This window comes from Malus sylvestris, chromosome 5 (assembly GCF_916048215.2).
Source record: "Malus sylvestris chromosome 5, drMalSylv7.2, whole genome shotgun sequence".
Classification (NCBI taxonomy): Eukaryota; Viridiplantae; Streptophyta; class Magnoliopsida; order Rosales; family Rosaceae; genus Malus; species Malus sylvestris.
The window spans coordinates 23,648,276-23,659,072 of record NC_062264.1 but is presented as its reverse complement, the minus strand read 5'-3'; the positions used below and the strand labels follow the sequence as shown (position 1 = coordinate 23,659,072).

The 10,797-nt window shown below is 34.6% G+C and overlaps 1 long non-coding RNA gene across 1 annotated transcript; it reads left to right on the top strand.

The window, feature by feature from the left end:
- The first annotated feature begins 228 nt into the window (after positions 1 to 228).
- On the top strand, positions 229 to 1,371 carry LOC126623825 (uncharacterized). The gene is made up of 3 exons (XR_007623898.1): positions 229 to 526; positions 608 to 713; positions 1,046 to 1,371. It is a non-coding gene; the product is annotated as an uncharacterized LOC126623825 (long non-coding RNA).
- Positions 1,372 to 10,797: the final 9,426 nt, after the last annotated feature.

The window sequence follows — 10,797 nt, the reverse complement described above, 5'->3', positions numbered from 1 at the left end:
TTTATCATAAATAATAAATATTAGCTTGCAAGCCTTGCAGACATCTTAACGACCATATAATTATTACAGGCTGAATATGTAATCATAAACACATATATAACGAGTTGGATAAAGCCCAGGTGCGTGGTTGACAAATGGAGGGGTTCGAATTCCTTGGTGTGTTTTTTATTTTATTTTTAATTTTTAATTTTTTAATTTTTTAATTTTTTTTATTGGGGAAGAACCTTTCTGAAGAAAGGAGACAATTTTTTTTGGGGAAGAACTTTTTTGTTTTCGGTCCCCTACCCGAGAGCCCCTTTCTTTCTTCTTCTCTTTCTTTCTTTCTCTGCACACTCTCTTCTCTCTCGAAACCCTCTCATCACTCTCACTCTCTCTCCCGTGATTACCCTAGTACACGGCACCCACACCATCGTTCCGTAGATGACATCACCATCAAAACCTCGTCTTTTTCTCTCTTCCTCTTGTCTCTGCAAGATCGATGAAACCCAGAAACCTCCGGCGAGTTTTCTTCATTTTCTCCGGTTAGGTAAGCTTCGGGTTTAACTCTATTCGTTCTAGTTGAAGCTTGGGTGTGTGTTATTAAGTGTTATACACATAATTTTCCAAGGTTTTGGAACGAGATCAGGTCGGGGGAAAGCTCACCCAACTCTGGCGAACTCGTGACTGTTGAGAAACTTTCCGAACACCTTTGGCCATTTCACGGCGAACCAAGGGTATAAACTTACTCCTCTCTCTTTCCTCTTCACGTTGGTAATTAGATCGGAGTCTAAGGTTTGCATTTGTAATCGGCCGGAGCTGTAGAAGCTTCAGCGTTCTTCTCTGATTTGCACATATCCAAAATATGACGATATTATCGGTAATATCGCGATATTATCGATAATATCACGATATTTTGACGAAACCCAATTGGATACCTATTAAAATATCGTTACCGCGAAAAACCGATAATATCGGTGATATTTCGCCGATATTATCGGCATTTAAGACCTTGGGTTTAATGTTCTTTTTTATTTATTTGTTCTTTCTCTTATATTTTTTACATCAGAAAATAAAAGTGGGAAAGGGTCTCTTTCCAACACGCTACCAACTCCCCTTGTACAGGGCAGTAGTTGGCAGCCGTCCAACGTAGGTCATGTGCGCGGTTGCGGCGGTGGGCCCTCCAACCTTTCACTCAGCTCTCTGGGCCCCGTACCTACTATCCTCAACGCGACAAAGAGCTCACCTAATTCATTAATTAATTATTTGTACCTGTCGTGCTACAATATGCCTGCTTTTATATTATTTATCTTTCTTTTTCAACTGTGTCATTTTCTTCTTAATCTTATTTGTTCTTCCTAAACTAAACCCTAACCTAACTACTTCTTCTTTTTCTGCCTTACCTAATCACGCGTTAATATTTTAGTTAATAATATTCCAAGACAAGAAAAATTAAAATTAATATTTAGAATATCTGAACATGCACGTTAAAATTTTGTTTAAATTCAAATACGATGAATAAACACCAAAAGCACCCAACTTGCTGTCCTCCTTTTTGCATGGCTATGTCCCCTCCTGCAAGTCTTAAAAACATGCTAATTCTTTTGAGATTATGGAAGAATTCGTACGATTATAATTAAATTAATCTTAATTATATTTTTAAGGAATTATACCCATATGACTAGCTAGAAGAGGTATTTTCACATTCGAATGTCAGGCTACGGACCTATATAATTAGATTATAATTTGGAGTTGCTTCTCATCTTTTGTGAATACTTAATAATTTTCGTTCCTAGGGCACATGATAGTATCTCGTAATGAGATCTGTATTTTCGTTTCTAACCCTCACCTGCTTCTGCTATATAGTTGTATTAGACCCCATATAATTTATATTTGGAAAATGTTAGGAGGTTATCTTTTTAAAGTATATTTCATAAACCACATGATGTGACAGTTAATTATTGAATTTTATTTTTAATAAGTTAAAAAATGAATTCAACCATCAATCGTCATATCATGTAATCCACAAAATATGATCTAAAAAGATGATCTCCAGCGTCACTTTTATAATTTAGGATTGCAAAGTGCCAATAATACACTTGGACTTTCGCAAAATCTGACATCAAGAATGGGTTAGGACTTTTTTTTTTCAATTTACTTATTTGTTTTAAAGAAAAATCTGAGTTTGGATGACGGGAGTCGATCTCTTATTGTTAGAGAGAAATTAAAGAACTTAATTATTGAAGACGTATATATAGGTTGATGAGAGAGGTAACGAAATTGGAATCAAGGTAGGAATAATATATAAGATTTACTTAAAGATCAACAACAATAATATTTGTAATGCATAATCGTTCAACGATACAACGAATACTAGTAAGAGAATGAAATAAGACATTTTTCCAAATCAAGCGAGGAATGAAGTGAGAAAATTTTCCACATAATCAATTCAAGGAGAGTTAAGAGTTGAACTCTTGTCATTTTTCCATAGAATCAATCGCAAGGAGAGTAAGGGTCGAATTCTTGTCATTTTTCCTTGTCATAAATATATGAGCAAAGTGATGCTTATATCTTACTAGCGGAGTTATAAGATCCCACAAAAAAACAGAAAGAGAATCGTTTTCAATTTCTTCATACTCGTTTTACATTGTAGCATTGACTTAGGAGGAGAGTTTTGTTTGCTAGGTCTGTTGTGTTGCCATCTATGTGACTGGTTGATGATTCTTGTTGTGTAAGCAGAACTTTTCCTTATATGCGAATTTATATGCACATCAAGAGATTGGTCGCTGGAGAAATGTACACCATCTTTATCGCTTTATGTGAAGAAGAAAAAGATGACAAGAATTTTGACTGCAATATTATAATTGTGGCGTGTCATTCCAAGGCAATTGTAAATAGCTGAAAAAGCTAATATGCATGACACTATATAATTAGCTTTAAGAAACTGCTACAGTGTAATATTTTGTTGTATGTAAATTTCTCTCCTAACAAAGGAGAGTAGCTTCTGATCTATTGAAATGAATAATGTGGGAAATGGGGTATGGAGGTTAAGAACTCGGCGCAGTGCGCAAGATAGCAGGAGTCAGGCAGGTAGGAAAAGGAGAAAAGTTTGGTGTTGAGGGAGGTACATGATTAGTATTAATAATGCGGGACAAGTACAAACGCTTCGTCATTGGATTGGATCGGATTGGATTGGATTGGATTTGGGGGGATGAGATGAGAGAGAAGGCAGAGGATACGAATCAAAGGAGAGTGTGTGTGGCTGAGATGGATGGATGATGAGGTTGTTAGGTGGTGGTCGCTCGGATGATGGCGATGGATCCCAAAAGTCCATATCACAATATCAGTCAACTTTATGTCCTTTTCAGTATTAACCTTATTTTCTATGTACAATTAGATAATTTTAACGAAAAGTTTTTAGTATTGTTTACTTTAATGAAAAACCATATTTTTACACTAAAAAGTTGATCATAATACTATTCACTTTACCCTTTATTTTGTCATTATCGTTAAAACTCAAAGTTTTCAAGCTCTTTTCATTAGTTTTCCTTTAATAAAAATGGGTCCTCCTCTTCTGAATCTGCATGTCATCCTTAAGACCAACTCCAATGGTGGGCTAAAAGGTAAATTACCCCCCAAAATTTCTCCCCAAACCCACTTCAACTCAAGAGGAAATTTTGGGCTAAATGCTAAACCAAGGCCAGATTCCCTCCAAAATTTAGCCCAGAAATCGGAATTTAGTTTTTTCAATATTTATCTGAATTTAAAATTTTTTAGATTAAAATGTTCATAAAATTAATTTACGATAGTATACATATTTATTTATTTATTTTTAAATTTAATTTAACCAAAAAAAATAGTTTAAGTTTATTCTTTAATAATCCCGGGCTAAAATTTTAGGCTAGAACGGTTAGAGCAGAAAAGTTCTTTCTGGGTTAAAAGCTAAATTTTCCGGGCTAAAAGGTAAATTTCCCCCCAAACCCACTTCAACTCAAGAGGAAATTTTGGGCTAAATGCTAAATGTTAAATGCTAAACGCTAAACCAAGGCCAGATTCCCCCCAAAATTTAGCCCAGAAATCGGAATTTAGTTTTTTCAATATTTATCTGAATTTAAAATTTTGTAGATTAAAATGTTCATAAATTTAATTTACGATAGTCTACATATTAGTTTATTTATTTTTAAATTTAATTTAACAAAAAAAAATAGTTTAAGTTTATTCTTTAATAATCCCAGGCTAAAATTTTAGGCTAGAACGGTTGGAGCAGAAAAGTTCTTTCTGGGCTAAAAGCTAAATTTTTCAGGCTAAAATATTTGACTTTTAGCCCAACAATTGGAGATGGTCTAATAGGGGCTTTATCCTCCATGAGGCTATGACATTTCAAGCCTTAGCAAGAAATTTCATTCTCAATGAGCCGGAAAATGGGGCTAGATCTATCACTGGAGCTAACAACTTCATTTCTTAGGTAGCATAAAATATGGCTACATCTAACCCCAAAAAACAGTGGGTCCCACAAAAAAAGTAGCAACCTATATGAACAAAATTCTATCACTCTCACTCCACTTGCGAACACACTTATACTCTCCTTTTATTATTATTTTTTAATTCTTTTTTCTTATTTTCTTACAATTTGGCTAATTAATTATTGTTTTAAATTCCATAAGAATTAAAATTTCAAATTGATTTAACGTTCATGGGCATTGGTGGATGAAATTTTCAAATATTTTTTTTTCAAAATTGTATGATACTAATTTACCAATTGGTGCTAGGTAAATTGTTGTGTTATACGTGAAAAATCAAATTATTTCAGAGGGCGAAGTGGGGGTTTGTTTCTATCAACGGATGAGATTGAGATAAGAGAATCTAATCCAATGAACAATTTATAAGTGATTAAATCTAACTTTGTCACATTTTGAACTTTTTAGCTTGAAAGGTCCACAAAAAGAAATTAAGATAGCACGTCCAAAAATCAATTTAAGAAAAGCTAACACAAAAAAAAAAAACATCATTGCTTAATCAAATTACTACATAAATAAATATATATAGCCCCATATAGATCTCGAAAGATATAGACTCTCATTGGGAGAGATTTTTTTATAAAGCCTCAAAGATTCCTCATAGCTCTAAAATGGGCTATATCCACCACTTTTTTAGTCCCATATAAAGCTCCTCGCTGGGGGTGCTTTTATAACTCCCCCTACCTGCCCTGCCCTCTTCTTCTAGCTAAATCATATGTATATTCATATGTAAAATATATAATAAATAAAAGAGGGAGATATCTATCAACTTGAATCGTTGCCCCCCCCCCCCCTCAACGCAATGTATCTAAGTTCTCATTTTTGGGTTAAAAGTGATGGAGTGGTTTAACTCTTATAATTTTGTTTACTTAAATTCACTTAACTTAAATGTTTTATATATACAAATCTAGATATGAGTTTTGAATCATACCCAATCTCATACACAGCAAAGCCTTAAATTGTACTTTAGCTTTAACTTGTACTTTTGTTGAAATCTAAGTTTTGTCATTGTAAATGATCATTTCTTTCAAATAGAGAAGCGACTTATGCATACATTTTTTCTTGAGTGTATGCAAATAAAAAAAGGGCGTGCAGGAACTATTTTTCTTCAAATATTTGACATATATGTTAATTAGAACATCATTTGGGAGTATAGATTCAAATGGCACATTGCATTTGTAGGTTAAGTAATGATTTGAAAGTTGGGTAAAATGGAAGGGTGACGAAGGTATTTTTCTAGTTTCTTAATCGTGGCCGTCCGGCTATTGGTAGTTTACCCATTTAGATCAAAAGGATATGTTAAGTAATTATTGTAAGGTATGATATGAGTCATTACGAATACGACGTCCATATAAATAATTTAATAAATGTATATCATCATTTTACTTATAAATATATATATATATATTTTTTATTTTTATTTTGGTCTGAATTATATTTTTCTTTTTATCCAACAAAGGGAAAGGACAAAATTTTAAGTGAGTGAGCAAAATAGTTGGGAAAACATTGTAAGGGCTGCGTCAGTGCCTATATATAAAAAATTGTTTTTGGAACACGAAACAAATGGGAAGGTGCCTAATTATAATTAAGTAAATAACGGTGGATTATTATATTGAAGGGTAAACTTTAGTCTAAAGAATCAACCATGCTTAAAAAAAATAATACCCAAAAATACAAAAAAATTTGAAGAAGAAAAGGACCGTTCAAGATCAAGTACGTCCCCCCATGCTTTACAAAATGAAATGCAAACTAGCAATTTCAATAGTAGTATGAAAACTCTCTTTCTTAGGGGTTTTTTTTTTTTTTGGAACTTAAAAGAAGAACTTACGACGAAAATTATATATCGATTTCAAAATCATACATGTCAAATTTAAGTCTAAGAACAACAACAGTCAGAAAATTATTTAACCAAATACAACAAGGGGCTTTTAGATCCAGGTCCAAAAACATAGAGTGTTTTTAGGAGTGACTCCCGTTATCTAATTATATGTTTTTATTTCTTTTATACTCCTTTTATATTTTCTAAAAATATTAAAAATCAATTAAAATCTTTTAATATTATGCATTTTTCAACTCCAAAATATCTAATTAATATCTTATAAACAAAAAAAAATTAATATACTAACATAAATCTATCTGCAAAACATTCTACCCCAACTCAAGTAGCAAATATATGAATGTATATTATACCTATAAGTGAGATATGAAACCTAACTAAAAGGTAGAAAAAAACATAATATACCTACAAGCAAGACATATTAATCTGTGACAGGTTGACTATGAAAACGAATATGTTATATAAATAGATAAATACAATTAACCTGTGATATAGGTTGATTATAAAAATTTAAAAAAAAATCTATAAATGGGTTAAAGTAGGAGGAAGAACAAGAAATAACAAAAAAATAAGGGTAAATTACACTTTCATACCTCAGGTTTGGGGTCCATTTCAACCTCATACAACAACTTTAAAACATTTCACTTTCATACCTCAAGTACTACTTTATTTCAATATAATACATCCGTTAGATTTTCTATCCATTAATCCGTTAAATGATGACGTGGCTGCCACATTTGTGCCACGTGGCTGCCAAATGTCAGCCACGTGGCAAATAAAATATTTTTTTAATTTTTTTTTAAAACCTGAATTTTCTCAAAAAAAAAAAAAAAAAACCCCAGATCTGCAAGAAGAAGAAGAATAGGGAGGAAGAAAGAAAAAGAAAAAAAAATTGTCCTCCCCCCCCTAGCGACCCAAAAGAAGAAGAAGAAGAAGAAGAAAAAGAAGAAGAGGGAGGAAGAAAAGAAAAAAAATTAAAATTTGTCCCTCCCCCCCCCCCACCCAGCGACCCAGAAGAAGAAGAAGAAGAGGGAGGAAGAAAAGAAAAAAAAAATTTGTCCCTAACCCCCCTCCCCAACCCCAGCAACACAAAAGAAAAGAAGAAGAAGAGGAGGAAGAAGAAGAAGAGGGAGGAAGAAAAGAAAAAAAAATGTGTCCCTCCCCCCCCTCAACCCAGAAGAAGAAAAAGAGGGAGGAAGAAAAGAAAAGAAAAAAAAAATTTGTCCCGAACCCCCCCCCCAACCCCAGCGACAAAGAAGAAGAAGAAGAGGAAGAAGAAGAAAAAGAAGAGGAAGAAGAAGAAGAGGAAGAGGGAGGAAGAAAAGAAAAAAAAATTTGTCCCAAATCCCCCCCCCAACCCCAGCGACAAAGAAGAGGAAGAAGAAGAAGAAGAAGAAGAAGAAGAGGGAGGAAGAAAAGAAAAAAAAAAAATTTGTCCCTAACCCTACCCCCCCCCCCCAACCCAGCGACAAAGAAGAAGAAGAAGAGGAAGAAGAAGAAAAAGAAGAATAGGGAGGAAGAAAAGAAAAAAAAATCGTCCCTAACCCCCCAACCCCAGCGACAAAGAAGAAGAAAAAGAAGAGGGAGGAAGAAAAGAAAAAAAATAATGATAATAAATTTTTTTTTGCCACGAGGCAGACATTTGGCAGCCACGTGGCGCAAATGTGGTAGCCACGTCAATATTTAACAGATTAATGGATGGAAAATCTAACGGATGGAAAATCTAACGGATGTATTATATTAAAATAAAATAATACTTGAGGTATGAAAGTGAAATGTTTTAAAGTTGTTGTATGGAGTTGTAATAGACCTCAAAACCTGAGGGGTTACTGTGTAATTTACCCAAAAAATAAATAAAAAGAAATAATCAAAGAGATAATTAGGAAGAGATTTGATTTTTACAATAAGTTTTTTCTTTTAAGAGATAATTATTGATAATTAAATAATTAAATTTAAAGAATTGGACTTATTTTAATAAACTGGACTATTCCTACTATTGGTTCAAAAAATTGGAATTATATCAAGTTTCCCCATACAACAATGGTCATACAAAAGTTTAATCTTTACAATGTTGTCTTTGCAACCTTTGCGAAACATGTGCTAAATCTTGACATGGATGAGGAGTTTATGTTTTTGTAGTATCTCTATCTCAATTCTCAAATTGTTGAAGAGAAGTCAACTGTGTGTGTGAAAAATTGAAGACAAAATAAAAAAGGTAAATTACACAAAACCACCTTAACTATGGGTCACATCATATTCTCATACCTTATGTTTTAAACATTGCAATGTCATACATCATCTTATGAATTTGTTATAATATCAAACATCTGTTAAATTTTCTGTCAATTTCAGAGTTAAGTGATAATGTGGCAAGTGTGTGGCCCACTTTGCAAATTAAAAAATTAATTAAATATTAAAAATTTAATAAAATTTTTATTTAAACAAAATTAAAATTAATTAAACACAAAAACTCTCTCCCTCTTTTACCCATCCTCTTATCTTCTTGTTCTAGTTTCGATTGGGCACCACCTGCAGCCCAAACCCATCTCGTTTTGGTTTTTATTTTTTTTAGCTAAATTTTAATTTTTTTTCCTTGGAAAAATCAGTTTAGAGGGTTAATTTTTGGTCCCTCAAGGTTGGATTTTTGTTTGATTTGATGGGAGTAAAAGGGGTTTCCTAATTTTTCTAGGCTGTTCTTAACATAAGTACAATTGTTTTCTCTGGGTTCATGTTCATCTTTGGCTGGGGAACAATGAAAGTTTTTTCGCCTCAAATTCAAACACCGCAAAGGTCGTGTTCATCTGGGTCGTAGTAGCAGCAATTGTGGACGACGTCTTGGTGGGGGCTCGTGGGAGAAATTGTGAATGACATATGTGGATGCAAATTTCTTCCTCATTGATCTTGGATAAAATTGCACCTACAAAACAAATAACAGCTTAGCTTAAGGCCAAGAGCCTCATGCACCTACGATGAATGGGGGGCCTTTGGCCGAAGAACCTCCAATGCCAAAGTTAGAATTTTGAGGGAAAAGTGTTTGGAGAATTTTGAGAATTTAGCAAGAGAATTGGAAATGCATTTGGGAGAGAATAAGAGGCCTTTTATAAGGGTGTGGCCGGCTTCCTTGGGTGAGAGAGGACTGGCCACTTGGCTCTCTTTGTGGGCTAGGTTCTTTATTTGTGTTTAATTGGGTATAATTGAATAATTAACTAATTAATTAGTCAATTAAAAGAATAATTGCCTAATTGATTAGCTAATTAATATAATAAAGGGATTATTTGGGAGTTACCTTGTGGAGTGGATTTGATGAAGATGGATGAAATAGGTTTTGAATTGTTACCTATTTTGGGCACTTTTGCTCGCTGTTTGCGCATAGGAATCCCGATATGCCTCAAGGGTATTTTTGTCCCTTTATATCCAAAAATCCACGTGTCGTCTTGTGATTATTTTTGGCTCTACAAATGCCCCAACACATGTTGGGCTGTTCGCAGGAAAGGGCAATAGGTGTAGAGATTTTCTTGCTTTAGGAAACTTTGGACTGCTTCCTATTTTGATGTAGATTCCCTCTTTAATAGGAAATTAGATCATTCTAGGAAATGGAAATAAATTTCTCTCAAAGCCTATTTAAGTCCACCTTAAGTGGGTTATTAAATCAACTTTGGAGAGCTATTTATTCTACCCTACAAGAGAGATAAAGTTTAGAGGATATTTGTTCCCCCTCATCTATCAATCTTCTACATCTTGGCCTTGCAAAGGATCGTATCTCGTTGCTTTCTTAGTCTTCTCCGTGCAGCACCGATGTAAGAAAAATTTAATTTTTCTTGTCTTCCTCTTGGATAGTGTTGTCGCAGGGCAGTCGTCGGGGTGGTGCGGCACGTCGGATGGCAGGGGCTAGGAGTTGGCTCGGCATAGACCAAGGAGGTGTTATGGCAAAGATCACTGCTTTAGGCTGCTTGGCTTGGCTAGAGCCAAGGCCAGCTTGTGTAGCTGGGGCCGCGGATTGTGACGTTGGGGCGCATTGCTAGGTGAGCCACATGGCTCATGTTCTTTGGGCTCTTGGACCTGACACGGACTAAGCCGACGATTATAAGAAATGAAAAGGTCGCAGACTTGATGGGCTGCTGGAATGTTGGGCATGCAGGCCTCCTATCTGCTAGTTCGAGAGAAGAAATGAGGGAAAAACCAGTATGGGTTAAGCTCCTTTGCTAAGTACTGTCAATGGCGTTGGTTGCTTGGTCCTCTTCATCGGGAAAAAAATGGCTTGCTCTCTCGAGAGAAGATGAATAAGATCAAGGCGGATGCATTGGCTCGTTTAATCACTGTTGTTGATCCCGCTGCAAGTGAAGGTGGGAAAATAGATCTTCCCCGTCTGCTCAAGAGATGTTGGCTGAGAAAAAACCAAAGACTTCTTTCGCTACTCATAAAGGTTCGCCAGCTACACCAGGCTTATGATTGACTTGATTTTTTCCA